The sequence below is a fragment of the Streptopelia decaocto genome, assembly GCF_964273445.1.
Source record: "Streptopelia decaocto genome assembly, chromosome: 5".
NCBI classification, from domain to species: Eukaryota; Metazoa; Chordata; class Aves; order Columbiformes; family Columbidae; genus Streptopelia; species Streptopelia decaocto.
The window spans coordinates 43,235,018-43,252,239 of NC_138659.1; the positions used below are offsets into that span (position 1 = coordinate 43,235,018).

Sequence of the window (17,222 nt, forward strand, 5' to 3'; positions counted from 1 at the left end):
TCCCACAATATATGTGTTTCCCACAATATAAGCACATGTGGCTATTTGGCACTGATAAGCAAGATTGCTTCCCAATTGGTTATTCTCTAGAAACAGTTTATCTGAGCAGGCACCTTGACACTAGCAATTGCTGTTGTGTCCTGAAAGTCTAAAGGGTGTTTCCGTCTGCAGCAAAGGGAAACTGAGAAGGTTTCTATGATCTGTATGATCTTCATTTCTCCCTATAGCTGGCTTTGTGTACGAAGTTCTTGATGCAGAATAACCAAGTGACAGGACAAGTGAAAGGCAAGAACGTACCAACAACACAACTGCCACCACTTTGTTGAGTGAAGGATTAAAACCAGCAGCCCAGGTGGGAACTGTGCGGTCTCCTTGTCATATGACGTACTGTCATTAAAGTTCCTCCTGCATTGCTGCTGGGAGACCTCACTTGAAGACAGACAGACAAATTACTACTTTTGTAATTTGTCCTAATGATGAGGAGCTTGGAAATGCAATGCAAATCATGGCCTTCAGCGACCTTATCGGTGAGCAATGCAGCTCATTGCAGAAGTTATAATGTATTCTAATCTAACTAACTGGGCTTGCTTATTTAGAGATACAGGAAATGGAAAAAAGCTAACAAACAATTCTGTGCCTTGCATTGGAACTCTCTCCCTCATGCAGCACTGCAATGTCGGCCTTTGCAGAGCTATTTTTCCACAAGGCTAAAAGGCTCACTTGAGGCCCTCATTTTTCCCTACACTGCTGCCACCATTGCCTGCTCGTTGCCCACCACAGCTCGTACAGAGGCCCCCTTTAATTCACATCAAGGCTGCTACAGCAACCCTCCACCCCACCTACTCTGTGAATCCTGGCAGTTTGTCCATTTTCCATGGCACCAACTCCAAGAGCATCTGGACAGAGCTTCCCGGCCCTGCAGCCATATCCAGCCTTAGCCGCTTCTCACATCTCGATCTCTCTTCTTAGCCCGCAGTGCCTCCATGACACCTACTTGGCCACTTTTTGCCCTCACACCTGCCTGGCCTTTCCCAGAGAAGCTCCAGCACCCTCTTCACTGGGAAAGCCCTTTTGGGCGGGGCGTTAAGGTAACGTCTCACTGCCAGGAGTGGGGGCGGTGGGCGGGTGCCCGAGCAGGGCAGTGAGCCTAGCGACAAGCTCGCTCAGGCGGCAGCCGGCTGCGGCCTGCGCTCCCACCCGAAGAGGGACTACGGGGGAGGAAAAGCAGGCCCGGCTAGTTCCTCCCGGCCAACTTTTTCCCGGGGTGCCCCGCCAGCCCTCCCGCCCACGGCACGTGTTGATGGAAGGGCGAAGGAGGCAGTCGCCGCCGATGCCCCGGGGTGCGGCCCCCGCCCGGCCGCTCTGAGGGGCAGATTCGCTGCGCCAACGGCCCCGGAGCCAACGACCGCCGCGCGGGGGGAGCGCGCGCTGCACCCCTGAGGGGCCGCCGCGCGCCGGAGAGCTTCGCGCGAGGACGCCCACCGGCGGCCGCTGCCGCTGTGCGCGCGCTCCCGCCTCCCCTCAGCCCCCGCCGTGCGCGCGGCCGGAGCCGCCGGCTGCAGTGATTGGAATCCGGCTCCTTCCCGCCCCGCCCGCGCGCCGCAGGGACGGGCCGCGCCAGGAGCGCCTGCCGGGACGGAGCCTGCGCCGAGCCCGGGCCGCGCCGTCCCGCCCTCGCCCTCCCCCGCCCGACACGCACCCGCCTTCGCCCCCGTCTCACCGGAGCCGTCGGGGCCCCGGGACCGGCCTGCGGAGCGCGGCGGGGAGCGGGCCCCCTCCCCCTTCGCCTTCCCTCCCGCCGCGGAGGATGAGGAGCCCCCACCGCCGGTGAGTGCGGGGCCGGGCCGGGCTGCGCCGCGGAGGCCCCGGTCGGCCGTGCGTGCGGCTGAGGAGCGTCGGGGCGCCCCGGGCAGAGCCGCGCGGCGCCGCCGCACCCCTCCCTCGCCCGGCCGGGTGGGCGCGGGACGCTCCTTGGCGCTGTCTCTCCCCGCCGTCGGGCCTCCCACCCGCGGTGCTGCCCGCCGGGGTCTGCGCCCCCTCCCGCCCCCGGGCTCGCTCTCCGCGGCCCGGCCCCGGGCAGCGCCGTCGGACGCGTACACCCGCTGCGGCTTCCCCGGCTGGCGGCGGTTCTCTCGCCCCGGTCTTTTTCCTCCGGGTGCCGGGGAGCGCCCACCGCCCGCCCGCCGCGGCCCCCCGCGCCGCCCTGCCCCGCCGCGGCGCTGGGGGCGCTGCCCCGCCGCTCCTCGGCCCGACCCGGCGCCGCTGGTGGGGGTCGGGCCGCGGCCCGCGGGAGGCCGGGTGGCCGGCGCGCCGGCGCAGGGGCTCCTCGGGGCCGGCGGTTTGGTGCGTGGGCACGGGGGCCGCCGGCACGGCGCTGGGCCGCCCGCCTCGCGTTCTCTCGCCGTGCGCTCCCTCCCCCCGCGTCTGCGCCCCTGGTGTTGTAATCCCGGGTTCGGTGCCGAGCAGCCCCAGCCGGAGCGGCTGTGGGAAGGGTGCGAGGAATAAGGTGCTTCGTCTTCCTTTTGTGCGAGCTTTAAACAAAGCTGTGCGCCGCCTTTCCCAATCTGGTGTCGTTTAGCGGTGTGAAAGAAAAACTCTTGTCTGAAGAAACAATAAACCCAAATCATCGCACGTACCTTAGTAGTAAAAGATTGTACTGTTAAGTACCGATTAAGTACGATGTTTTCATAACTGATTACAAAATCTATTGAAGAGGGGTTAGAAACATGGATGGCTTTTTACCACCCTTCAATCAACCACCCTCTGATTTTTTTTTTCTTTCTGTAAAATTAAGAGTGAATTAAGCAGCAGGAAACGGTAGTAAGTTGTGGTATTTTCATTCAGCAGTCGCCTGTCACTTTGTGTCGAAGGTTGTATGATGATTCTTCCCAGTGTAAACTGATTGTGGTTCTAATTTACATTTTTTGTTCTCTGTGGACAGGTAATTAATTTTGAGCTCTTTTATCAAGTTAGTGTGCTAAGGATTGTTCAGGCCTGTTATCTGTAGGAGTAGAGAAGCTTCTTTAGTCGACAAGGAAGACTCTGCTCAATTCTTAAAGTTGCCTGATTTGTAGTAGAACCTGGTCCTGGAATAAAAAGTTACGTGAGAGCAATTTATATTCAGATACTTGTATCAAGTCTGTAGCCAGAAATACCCCATGTTGTGGTATTTGTAGCAGCGTGGATAAAATTCTTGCTGGCAATGTATTTGTCCTTTGTTCTTGTACTTTTGTTCCTTTTGTGACTTTTTCTTAGGTTTTTCACCACATTTCATTTGTTATGTGTGTGTGTGTATTTTTATATGTACTTACATAGAGATAGGCAACTTGGTAGGCTTTGAGCTCTACTCTGAAATTTTATGGAGGATCTTCTCACACAGCTGCAAGATTCAGCTGCTTTAGTCCTTAGTATGTCCCACTGGCTGCTGTGTTCCCAGGATAATGAACATATGTGGCTGGACTTGATTTTTTTTTTTTCTTTTTTAAATTGTGAAGTAATTTAGATTTGAAAGGGAGCTCTGGATGTTTTCTGGTCCAACCTCTGTTCCAATCAGAGAAGAAAGCTGTTGGTAAATTGCAAGCTTGAAATAGCATATTACTTGGAATTCACTGATCAAATACATGTTTGCTGAAACAGTATGTAGCTAGCACATAAGAGTTTCTTAAAGTCTATGTATGGGACCCAAATCCTAATGTTGTTGACACTGCTCTGCAAGATCCTTGTGGTAAGAATTGTGTGCTTTGTTACGAGAATTAAAAACACTGAATAGAGTGTGTACATGGTATATAGGCTTTTTCTGGATACTAACATTCAGGAATTGAGGCTCTAAGATGTAAGTGGTATAACCAAAGTAATGTACTTTATTCTTTATAGTAGTTGGTGTATTTATTGATCTACTTCAAGTCAGGTCTAACAACATTTTGATCATGTTTGGGATTGACTATGGTAGTTTTCGATGTGCAGAAAACCTCTGCCAACTTCTTTCAAAATGGACATGTGTTTGCTATAGATGAGCGTTACTGTTGTATGAAATGTCATGGAGTATTGCATTGCAAAGAGAAAAGGATTTTGAAAAAAGCAATAGATATCTTTGTCTACTTCTCAGGGTCCTGAAAGGCAAATAATTGGATAAATTGATTTTTAAAAATTTATTGATCATCTTATTATTATTTTTTCTTGGTTTTAAAATTAGGAACGATGGTAATGTTTTATTTGTTCTCTAAGAATCAGTATACAGTTTCTGTAGATATGCAATAGTAAAAAAACGTAGGGAAGGATTTGCTAAATATTTCCTAAAATAAATTTTTATAATGACAAATCAGTGCAGGCTATATTCATAATTTAAAAGAAAAAAGTGTTTTGAAAACAGTGATATTAAATAACTCTGAATTAATGGAATTTGTCTTAAATTGTGTGCAACTAACACAAGAGTTGTTCTCTTAAATTATATGCAACTGACACAATTGTGTGCAACACTAACAGTTAGTGCGACTAAGAACTCCAGATTTCCAAGGCATATTGGGGCACAAATGTGTAGACAGGAGGATTTGAGTACATCCCCTTCACAGAAGGGATCAAAGAACAGATAGTGGTGCTTGCACTAATTCTGGTATAGCCAGGCTTTCCAAGAGAAACAAACCTGCCTTCTCCAAAGCCCCTAAAAGAAAACCAACCAAAGAGAAAAACAAAACAACAAAACAAAGCAAAACAACAACCCCCCCCCACACACAAATACAGAAAAACAACAACAAACCCCAACAAAAACAACAAACCAAAACACAACAACAAAAAACAAATGCACACAAACCCCACAAACACCCTTTCTTTTCTTTTTTTTGTTCGTTGTTGTGACTGGTAACTTTTATGATGAGGACAGTATCTTTCCAAGAGCAGGTAAAGATCTGACACATGGACCTGCAGTAACTTCTTTGGTAAATTGCTGAAGAGGGTAGATGGATGAAAGAGACCAGACATTATGTGGCAGGGAATGTGTTACAAATGTGTATGTTTCTGCCTTGCTTATGTCAGCCATCGGTGGAAGATCTGTCCTTTCTATATTGATATTTTGAAAGTGTCTGGTATTTCTTGGTTTCTCACTAAAAAGAGGGCATCATCTTCAGTGCCTGGGATTTTCATCACTTAACCTATGGTCATCTGTAAATGACAGAAGCATCTCAGTAATTTAGAGATATATCTTGTCAGAGTTGTTGTATGTGGACAACATAGGGCCAAGTTTCACTTGTTAATATTCCCAAAATGTAGGATGTGGGGGTGGGCACAGAGTGCACATGCTTGGTGGCCTGACAGCAAACTTTTCCCTTTACTGCTGCTGATTTAATTGTTCAATTTTTTCCTTTCTTGGACAAGATCTGCAGAACCCTCTGCAGTTGTGACACTACACTCATGCTGTCCCCAGTCGTGACAATGTCTTCTGTGCCTTCCACGATGGTCAGTGCTTTAAAGGAAAAGCAAGGAATTTCTTTCTGCCTGGCTTTCTTACAATCCCTTAAAAGTTGCTGCGAAATCTCTTGGGGATTTGATACTCTCAGGCTTAAAGTAGTTTTACTTATTCTGAAAAATGTTTAAAACCGAAAACAACCTGCTATATTGCGTCCTTTAAAAATAATGTGGAGACTGGAATAGGTGATCCTTGCTAATCAGACAAAAAAAATGAAAAAGTCACCTCATTTGTCTTCATTGTACAGAAAGCATCATTTTAGCATTCTGAACGGTCTTATTGAGAAGATGTATGGAATAGCGATTTTTTTATGGATTCAGTCCAGAAACATCTGCTCAGTACTTTGGGTGCATAATTCTCAAGAGGTTTAGTCTGATACAAACAAATAGCAATAGCTCACCCACTGCTGACCAGGCAGTCAGCTAGGGGACAAACCGCCAAGTTGCCAGGATGGTATTCATTGTGTATTGACTTCTAAGCAGCTCACCGGGTGCATTTACAGTGCACATTAGGTGTATTTTATGCCCACTCTATGGTAATTCTTGTTTCAGATTTATAATACAGATAGTTTTGTTCCTTACCGTTTTCCAATGAGTGTCTTATAGTTGCCTTCTAGTTTTCTATAAATTCTGTGTGTTTAAGTTAGGTTTACTGTTTTAAGATGTTCTGGTTAATAAAATTCAAAATAAGTATTAAAGTAGGCAAATAAGCTCTAGGTCATTATTGTGATAATATTCATAGGTTGTGTATGCATGATGAAAGATGAAGCAACAGCGAAGCATTACTTAAGGTCCAGTGTGTTACCACCTCAGAATTTCTGCAGTGACATCTGTTGTTACAGTGAAAGTGACTGGATTGATGGAGCTCTTCCTGCGAGCTGTCAGCTGAATCTGCCACCTGTACCAAAGTGTTCTGAGCAGCACGAAGGGTCTGAACTGTGTTTAAATGTTTTTTAAAAGTTCTGATAGGACAAAATCTGTGAAGTAGTAGTTCATAGGGTACATACCCGCAGCGTGTGGCTGAATGCTTTGATGCTTATTTTTTCCCAAAATAGAATTTCCCAAAATACAGAGGAAAATATTGTACGTTTAAATGTAATTTTAATATGTGATGAGTTTTCCATGCATCAAAAGGGGAAAAAAATCAGTATTACTAGCATAGCTATGTAGTGTAGCTTGATTTGCATCATATAGCAGCAGCAATGCTTTTCACAAAAATTTGAAATAACTCAAATTTTCTCATTGTCATAATTTACGTGATGGCTTCAGTCAACTTTATTAGCGTAAAATGTGGAAACAACTAGCAATTCTTTGTGTCTGTATTCCCTCAGTTCACCATCTTAAAGAGAAGACTGTCAATCTTGCCATGTTTTGGCTGATAAAATACAAGCAGATGTAGCAGGAATAACTTGGAGAAATATCAAAGAAAGTCTCAGAAGATACTTACCAGGATGCAGGCCAGGTTCATGGAAGCAATTTCCTTTTCACTCCTGCAGCTGTTGAAATGGTCTAAATTTGCTTTTCCTTAAGTCTCCTGTCTTTATAGTGTTAATTATTAACAACTTTTTCTTGATTTGAAAAAAACCCTAAAACCATTCATAGGCCTTCACACTTCCTCTGTGAGAGCCTGGACTGGAAATCAGTGGGCAGAGCCCAAATGACTTCTGGAGGACTGAAGTCATCAGAGGTTTCACTTCTGCAGAGAATTAATAATCTGTTCATGAAAGATTTGTTGTGCAAATGATATTAGGAATTACTAGTGATGATTCTTTAAAAGTCATAGTGTGGACTGAAGTTAAGAGACAGACAGTATTGTATCAATATGACCTAGTCTTCTACTTTGGTTAGATGAATGGAATTTAACAATGCTAACTCTTTTTTTTTTTTTTTTTTTTACTACTTTTGCATTAATTGATTCTGTATGGAATTGAATGGAATGCTAATCTTAATATGTTTTGTAAAACTCTTTTGGTACATGATGAGTTAATTTTTTAAGCTTGCAACTATAATCAATTTAATGTGACTCTAAAAAGAAAGAAAGAATCAAAACCTGGAATGCTGTCATACTCAGAAGTTAGGGCAGAGGGCTCTGGTGAAGTGTAGGAACATTCCCATATAGCTGACATTCTTCAGTTTCCTGCTCTTAAAATTTCATGGAAGGAATGCAGTTAGAGACTCGCCAATTTGGGTTAAACCAGGAACTGCGAAATATAACCCGACCCAGACAGGACAGTTTTTATTCAAACCCAAGCCTCTGTTGAACTGTCTGTTTTTGTTCTGCCCCTGGCCCTGCTTCACTCCCCCACCTCTCTTCAAATTCACAACTTTTTAAATGTAGAGATGTTTCTAATTTAGAAAATTATTTTGGCATTATTAGCTAAAACAGAAAGGAGGGGACTAAACTGAGGGAGGTCGAAAAACAGATGGAAATAGAAAATCTGAAAACAACTAGTAGAAAAAAAAAATCACCCTTGAAATAATGGAATCTAAATGCTGAAATTATACATCTGCTCGGCAGCTGTGCATTCCTCAGCCAGAGGTTCTGCTGCAGAAATGGCAGTCAACTTTTTCTCAAAGTTTCAAATGCTGTTCTATAATATTTACATCTCTCTGTAATGCTTTCAGTAATAATCTTAGGAACCTGGGATGGGTGGGAGAATAGAGGTGGAGGGAAAGCTGCTAAGCTGATGTAAGAATTTCCTTCTTCATGCTTAAGCATCTGCAGCATATGGCTGTGCACTCCAGTGAAATTCTGTGATTTTCTTTCTTGGTGGTTCATTTAATTTCTGCTGACTTAATTTCAGAGGTGAGGTTGGGTATAGGAAAAATAACCAAGTAAAAATTTATGGAATGAGGGTGCACTAGTGAGAAAAGGATGTTGCAAATAAAGAAACCAGCCTTAAGTGTTTTGCTCCTAAAAATGGCCAGCAGAATTACTCCAGAGGAAAGGGCAAGACAGTCTGCAGCACACAACTGTGGAATTACACCACTTGTGGAAGCTTCTTCCTACAGCCCAAAAACCAGGAGCTGGTTGAGACTGTAAGGCACATTAAATACACTTAACTATATATTCACAGTGTGTTTTTGTACAGTATCTTAAAAAGTTAAACCGTTTTAGTTAGAAAAGGTCTCTATAAGCTAATAAGCAAGTTACAAAAATGTGTAATTTTACGTTTTCCTTCATGTTATTTTTTTTTTCCTTTTTACTGTTTTGATGATGTTGGTGTTCATCAGAGTAACCTGTTGGTACTGAGATTTACATGTATTAGAGCAGGTCTTTGAGCAGGAGTTGGTTTGAGTGCTGATGTAAATGGTGATTTATTTAGCGTAAGAGCCTGTGATTTTTACTCTGTAAAAAGATATCAACAAAGGTGACTCTTGCTTCAAAGAATGTGAGCCAAAATTTTGAAGTTTGAGGTTATGCGAGATAAATGTGTTTTTCAGAAATGGTGAATATAGTTTTCAAAGTGGATCTGTTTTTAAATAAGCAATTGTTAACAGGAAGATACTTTTTACTATGTGTATTTGGAACAACTGAGGGTAAAACAATTCCCCTTCAGGTTACTTTCAGTGAGAAGAGAAGCTGGGGATGTCTTGCAAATACAGATGGTGGGTCTCCTGAGGATTTGAAAGAGCGGAAGTGAGGCTTGGGGCAGGGTAGCGGGTGGGCTCAGGTGACAGGAACATGGGAGAGGAGCAGCCGTGTGGTGGGGAAGGCTGGGTTTGAGCCCTAGACTGCAGCCGGGAAGGTTAGGTGGGCAGAGGTGACACTCCTCCTTCACCAGAGCCATCCTCTAACAGGGTTTCTTGCCTGGAGGCAGGAGCTACAGAACTGTTTATCTCCTTTCTCTGTATCTAACTGTGTAGCACCTCTTTACAGATCTATCCATACGTTTCGTTTCTGCAAATAGTTATCGTTCCGTTGTCACTTCTGATTTTTCCTTCAAGTGATCTGTGACTTTGTGTCAAATGAGGTTTCCTGCTATTAAAGGGTAGCCAATACAAAGGTTCCCTCTGCACAGGCTGAGTTTAATACTTTATTATTTGGATTTTACTCTATTTGCCATACATTGTAGAAAAGATCGGGCACAAATGGGAGAAATCATAGGTCTGTGCGCAGCCGCATGGCTGCAGTCTTGCTGAGATCAGAGATGCGGTGGGACAGCTGTCATGGCTGGAGTGCTGCAAGGACGGGCTATAGGCTCTCCAGGAAGGACGTGGCAAGGGCTGTTGTGGAGTTGTTTTTTTTTTGCGAGAGAGCTGTGAGAATGCATGAAGCTCTGCCTTTTGGGTGGATGAGGAGGCAGTTGAGAGCTTATGGGTCAGGATTAGAGGCAGGTCAGCACGGGTGATGTTGGTAGGTGTCTAATAGCTTTCTGTCATGAAATGACTAGCTTGGTGAATGATTGGAGAGCAGTGGATGTTGTTTATTTTGACTTCTGTAAGGCTTTTGACAGTGTCTCTTCTAACATCCTCATCAACAAACTGATGGAGTTTCAGTTGCTATGGACAGTGAGATTGAAAACTGGATGAGCTACCAGGTTCAAAGAGTTGTGATAAGCAGCATGAAGTCCAGATGGAGACCAGTCACTACCAGTATGCCCCAGAGGTCAATGCTGCGTTCCAGTGCAGTGCAACGTCTTCATAAATTATCTGGACGATGGGACAGAGCACACCCTCAGCAAGTTTGTAAGCGATACAGAGCTGGGAAGAGTGTTTGATAGGCCAGGTGGTTGGGCAGCTGCCCAGCGGGACCTGGATGACTGGAGAAGTGAGCAGAGAGGAACCTCATGAAGCTCAACAAAAAGAAGTGCAAAACCCTGTGCCTCGAGAGGAATAAACCCCTATACTGATACAGCCTGGGAACTGACTTCCTGGAAAGCAGCTTTGCAGGAAAAGACCTGGGGATCATACTGGACAAATTGAATGTGAGGCAGCAAACATGCCTGTGCAGCAAAGGCAGCCAGCAGCCTCCTGGGCTGTGTTAGGGAGAGTCTTGTGGTCAGACTGGGGGAAGTGATGATGCCATTCATCTCAGAACTGGTGAGACACATCTGCAAGGCCCTGGCCAGTTCTGGGCTCCTGGGAAGAAACTGGGAGGTACGTGCTAACAGCCTTGCTGGAAACAAGTGTCAAGGCCTGTTCTCTGTATGTTTGGAAATGGTGTGGAAAGGGGAGTGGATGGTGAGGTGGTGAAACTTGTAGCTGATACAGGTTTGTAAACTGGCTGTAGCAGTACTGAATGGATGATAAAATATCAGATGAGGTACAGTAAGTGCAATGTAATTTAATTCAGACAGAGGAAAAACAGTAATAGGCTCTAAATTAAGTATTAGCACTTTGGGAGATCTTGGGTAGTTTTCAAATAGCTCTTTGCTGTGAAGATCCAACTTTAGATCGCACCTCTCTGCTTATGGTATGTAAAGCGTGCTTTTTTTTTTTTTCCTCCTCTTTCTTCCCTTTGGCTGTATGTTTCCACTGTCACTTTTGTATTTGTGTAATTGTGCCCAGGTGGAAGGTTGGATTTGTTTGCTAGTCTGGCTGAAAAATAACCATATCAAAACCCCTGGGTTTTCAGCAGCTCCAGCTCACCATGAAGACCATATGGAGAGTACAGGGAGAGGAGGGACAGCGCCTCCCTCCTTATAATCAACACAGTCTTAAATAAGTTTAAGCCAATTTTGAAGCAGCATTCTATAGGGTAATTATAAGTTTTTAAAAAATGTGATTATGTAGCTGTATACATTCATTATATATGGACATGCATGTCACACAGTTCTGGTAACACGATTTCAAGAGTCCCATTAAAATTAGAAGGTAATTTGTTGTTTTGTTTTCTTCTCCAGCAGTACAAATGGGCTGCAGTACTAAATAGACTCAGGCTTCTTTAGTCAGGGAAAGAAAAACAGTGGAGAGGGAAATGTGATGGTAAGCTATCAACCCTTAAATGAAATTAAGAAACTGACAGAGAATTTTTCACCGTTATTTTTTTTTCCTTCACGGTACAATGGAATGGCAGGTTACAAGCACAGTAAAATGCAGTGTGTGTTTCCCTCCTCACAGTGAATACTTTAGTTGAAGAGTTGCTTCCAGAATATGTGGCTGGGGATTAGAGTATTGTGCAGGTTTATGATCACACAGATTTTTTTTTTGAAGGATACGTCTCTTGATGGCAATTAGCGCAGTGACTTGTGTCCAGTTGTACACCAGGAACTACACAGGCTTCTGGATGGAGAAAGGGAGGACTCTGTTCTTCCTTCTTTCCTGACTGGTCTGATAGCAGGCAGTGTCACAAACACAGTGCTCATCCAGACATCTGCTCCAGCACAGGAGACTAATTCATGTGCCTTTTATCACACCCACGCGCACCCAGGCACGTCACTTCCTCTGCTCTTACATGCAGTAGTGTCTGTAACGCCTACAACTTTTTTTATATCATACTGGCATCTAGTTGCCTTCATTGACACATCCTTTGGGTTTGGTTTAATGCTATTGCCATTAAACATGAAGTAACACGTTTTTAGTGTCTGCATTATCTTGAACATTTTCTGTTCAGGTACTTTATTTTACTTAGTGTGGAAAGACTGATAATATAGTTTCCTGAGGACTGGAGTGGTGCAGCCAGGTAGACTTCCATTGATGTTTGCAATGAAAATCTGCTAGATGAATAACTAGCTAGCAGATGAAGAGGGCAGTTCTGTGCTACAGATAAGCAAGCCTAGCAGCCAGGTACACTCGAAGGGCCAGTTCTACTCCCTCTTGACGCCACCCATACGCATCCTTGCCTTTTCCTTTACAGCAGCACTGTCACTCCCCTGATGCTGTAGGAATTTAAACTGGCTTAAAGCATATTACTTTTTTGTTTCGTTTTGTTTTTGTTTAATAGGCTTCATTTTTTGCTACTGTAGCTGCAGTTGTGAGGGCAGATCAAGTGCCCAGTGTTGGTGTGCAGAACAAGAGTGCCCCTTCGAGACTCAGCTGTAGTGTAGTGTGCCTGTGGGTAAGGCTGCTGTTTGGGAGTGTTACCCATTTTGGAATGCTTTTTTTATTATACATTAGCTTGCATAATAGCGATCCCATGTAACTTCTTAGTGTATGTTTAGTATATCTCCGTTCCCCAAAGTAAAAATGGATTTAGGAGAAGCTTTACTTTCCCATCCCTGCATTCCTTTTTGCTCTTCTCCTTTTGCAGTTGTGTCCTTTGTTTGGTAGTTTTGTTAAGTGTTTCTGTCTCATGTAGTATGTGAAGTTTTGGATTTTGGTAAATTCCTAAAACTTCAAAGACAAGCTGCATGTATCAACAGGCTTGAAGATTAGATGTTTGGTAAGATTATGGAGTGAATGTTGCGTTGTTTTTGTTTCAAAGGTCTTGAGCTGTGTTAATGTCCCCAGAGGTGAAGAGTGTTATGATCAGAAGTGCTCAGTAAACTTGTTATGACTGATAAGGGGAAGTCAATATGCACATACTGTCCAGCCAGTGAGACATGTTGTTTGGCACCAGAGGACATGGGAGCGAAAGGGAGAGAGAACTGTGGTTAGATGAATATGCGTGTGAGTGGGGAAATGGATGCATTGCAAGGGACAGGGAGAGTGAAAACATACAGGATATAGGGAGAGAGCTGGGGCACTTCAGTTGGGAAAAGATATATGCCAAAACAGAACATAAATCTGTAGGAAATCAGGCCTTCATAGGTCTGTTGCTTGTAGTGCAATTTGTTTGATGTGTGATGACTTTTTTTTTTTTGACATGAATGAAGAAAAAAATTTGAGATGAAAGAATCAGTTAGGGTATAAGAACCAGAAATACCATAGGTGTGTGTTTGGCATCACTGCCAGGGCAGGAGGGATCAATTCAGCTAAGTTTTTTCTTCTGTTTTCCTCATGTAACCTAGGCTTTAGTAGAACACAGAGAAGGCACAATGAAATCTTTATATAGCAGGGACAGATAAAACAAATGGGTATGCTCTTCCCAGGTCCAAGGAGTTTTAGAGTTGGTCAAAAGCAGCTTAAAGTGACATAGCATCTAGCAAGTGAAATGTGGATGCTCCTTTCTACTACACAAACTTGTCTTATAGCTATGAATGGGGATACACATTTGAAAATTAAATAGTTTTTTAAATGTTTTTTTCAAAGAACTGCTGCAGTTGAAGCAGAAGACTAGCTTTTTGACAATGGACATAATGGAATTAAATGCTGCCTTAACAGTGCAGTTGGTATGAGAGAATAATCTAAAAATACAGTGTTGAAATGTCTGACAAGGTCATAGGAGTACCAGTGCAGCCACATGTCTATGTATTAGTATGTATGCAGTCCACACTCCTCCACCTACTGATCCTATTATACTGTAATAGAAAACAGATTTTGTATAAACTACTTATTGCAAATTTAGTTGGTTTTGAAAATGCTGGATTTGCTGAATGCTACTTTTTGCACTGATTTTTTTTTTTTTTTCACCGGGAAGCATTGTCATCCAGAACTTGTGCATTTGGAAGGTGTGTTAGGAAATACTTTATCCTCTTGCAAACAACCTTACCAATACTGTTGAGCTTTTGATTTAGATAGAATGCAAGTTTCTAAAAGTATACTTGAAAAATAGCTCTATTTTAAACTAACTTTGTTACATCTTTCTGAAGATTGTTTCTCTGCTCTTGAAAGCAGTAACACATAGGCAGAGCTTCATTTGGCTAGACTCACACAGTTCAGTTAGGGCTCAGTGGGACTCCTTGTGCACAGTGATGTGAGAGATCAGTGTCTAAAGTGACACTTGCTAAAACAGATGTTCACAGTCACATTTCTTGTAAGAAATGAAGTGTATTCCAAAGGACAGTTTGTTTAAAATGATACCTGTAAGGCTCTGTATTGCTTATGAACTCAAGAGTAGTACATTTAGAAGAAATTAGAAGAGATTTTCCATTTCCAATACTCCTTCTAATGGTACTTTATGTAATCTATTTCATGTCTTTTCTGCAGGTAATGATTGCTTCATCGTGTGTGTATTTTTCTCTGATAGGTGGTCTGTAGCTTTCAAAGGTGATCATGACTGTGAAAACATAAAAATTGTTATAAGTGGGTATATTTCCTGACACTACTTTTCATTTGTTACAATTAATTTCCATTGGTGATGTTGAGTTTAGGGTTCTTGGGTTTTTTGGTTGGGTTTGGTTTAGGTTTTTTTTTTTCTTGTTGGGTTTTTTTTGACCCCTTTCCAGGGACTGGTTGTAGTCTTTGCTGGCATGAAACTTGTGGTGAATTTAAGCACTGAAGGTATTTGTGAATGTCCTCATAAAACATCATAGTCATGTTTTCTATCTGCTCTTTTGGAAAATAGTGTTAGCAGAGAATTCTCAGTAAAATATGCATACAGTCTTCTATTTTTAGCACAGTGGGTTTGACCTCTGTTAAAACTTTTGGGATTACTTCGTATTTTTAGGGCTGTCTTAATTTGCTTTATATATACTGCTTGTGTGAAATATCCCAATAATAGGTCTTGAGACCAAAACACAACCTGTGGGAGTGAGGGGAAGTTTACACTTTAAACAAACAATAGCAGCAGCAATAAAAGAAAACTAAAACCCAACAAAGTTACAACTACAGGGAGGATGCTAAAGGTAGAACTGTTACATGTGCCTTCTGAAAGAGAATCAACACTAATAACTTCTCAAAAGCCATTTAATAGCTGTCAGGTAATCATGTTATGGTGTTCTGAGCTTCAGTTTTAATGTGTAAATATACTTGCTCTTCCACTTTTAACCAACAATTAGAAAAATTTTGTTCCAACCAGGTAAGTGCTATTAAATATATATATTTTTAAAGAAAAATAACTGATGATTTGTTAAAATATTTGGAGCATTTTCTGTTACCTTGAGGTTAATTTAGAAATTTTGTGTAAAATAGAAAATATTGCCAGCTTGTGATTGTGATTCTATTTTGAATGTTGGTTATATGATATAATTTATAAATTGGTAATAAATGATCCAGAAATAAATTCTGTAGATGAGCAACAGATAAGAGAGGTTCCTTCAGGGAAAGATTTAACAGATTTAGAGTTCAGCATAATCTGAATCCCGAAATGTATCGTATATGATGCGTACAAGCCAAATGACTGTATTTTGCCTTCTGTAAAATAACAAGAGCTCTTGCAAATATAACTCAATATCTGCAGAAAACAAAAACATTTTTTTTAAAGTGCTCATATTCTGTAAGTAACTAAGGCATCTGAGTAAGATTTTTGTTCTGACACGTAACAAAAAACTAACTCTGCACTTACTTTGAGTAGCATATAAGGGTAAAGTAGCCAGCTGTTAGTGCCTTCTGATCCTTGACCTGCAATAGCCAACATTAAGACATGTACATAGTGGGGTTTTTCTGGTGTTGTTTGTTTGTTTTGGGTTTTTGTGTGTGTGTTTTTTTTCTTTTCACTCTAGTGTGGTGGTGGTGGTGTTGTTCTTCAGATTTAAAGTCTTATGGAAGCCCCTGTCATAGCGTTATTTGACCTTCCTCACTGTGTTGTGGGGTTTTGGCAATAAAAGACTGCTTCAATTCAACATCAATTCAACATTTAGAATTTGTTTCTGTTTTGTGGTTGGGAACCAATACCGGAGAAACCATGTGAGTGAAGGATCCTATATCTAAAGATTACTCGGCTCTGAATGTCTGTCTTAAATATATTTTAAAAATCTAGGCCCAAAACCTGATGACATTTAGAGTTTCTGGCAGCTGTTGTTGCTGGTGAGATGTTTTTTTATACTGAGTGATTCTACATGTACAGTGTACACCGGCCAAAGTTCTCTTGGTAGAGTTCTAGAAAAATTGCCAACCTTACCAGTGTTTTGCTGTGTCATATTTAGTTAAGGCAACAGAAGTATAAACCTATGGAAATAAAGCAAGAGAAAGTCAGTGTGAGCTCCTCATGGCCACACTGATGCCCTGGGCTTGTACTCTCCCGAGATACCTTGAGGGGTTTTTTTGTGTTCCTGATAGAAGAGCTTTGCTAGTGTGTTTAATAAGTAAAATTACTACTGCTGGAAAAATGTTTTTTTGTTTTTTTTTTTTAAGTTATTCTTTCTCTCTCCTTACACTGTCCCATCACTAGAATGGTTGATAACTTTTTAAAATTTGTTTTCCAAAATCTTTGATTCTTATCTATTAAGATAATGGCATCTTAGTAATTTCAGTATGTTCAGAATGGTAAAAATCTTGGCTATTTTGTTTACAGCAAAGTACTTAGTTATTCCGAATTGCAACAGCCTTTTCATGCTACAGGAATATTGTCTTTCAGAGAAAATGGAGACAGTTTATGTATTTATAAGATCAGCTCATATATTGAGGAGTAACTTTATTGTGTTGTTATTTCTGTGCATGTATGTAATTAACCTGAAAACTTAAATGTTGTAGTGTCATTGTATTCTAAAGAAACTTATGTGTATAGTTTGAAAAATCAAGTGAATTCATAACAAAATTGTCCATTTTGTTTGGGTTTATGAAGTGGTGTTCAGAATGAAATTCTCTCTGATTTGATGCACAGTAATGTTTTGGCTCTGAGATACGAGGCTTTTTCAATGAAAATGAGCTGTTCTTACAAGCCGCTTGTTTCTGAGTAAGATCTGTTGGCTTCTAAGGTTAGTGAGAGTCAGGTGAATTTTGGGTCAGGGCAGAGACGAACTGAACAAACGGGCCGTTCAGGGCTGAACTGAGCCGCGGTTGTCGGGGGCCGATCGCTGGCGGGCGGCAGCGGCCGCTGGGCGGGGAGCGATGGTGCCCGGCGG

At 42.5% G+C, this 17,222-nt stretch overlaps 1 protein-coding gene across 1 annotated transcript in view; it reads left to right on the forward strand.

The window, feature by feature from the left end:
* Positions 1 to 1,692: 1,692 nt before the first annotated feature.
* The window catches only part of BMPR1A (bone morphogenetic protein receptor type 1A), an 80,695-nt gene continuing 65,165 nt past the window's right edge, over positions 1,693 to 17,222 (forward strand). Inside the window, exon 1 of the mRNA XM_082052712.1 lies at positions 1,693 to 1,827. The gene's annotated coding sequence lies outside the window, so the exon portion shown is untranslated. The remainder of the gene's footprint in view (positions 1,828 to 17,222) is intronic.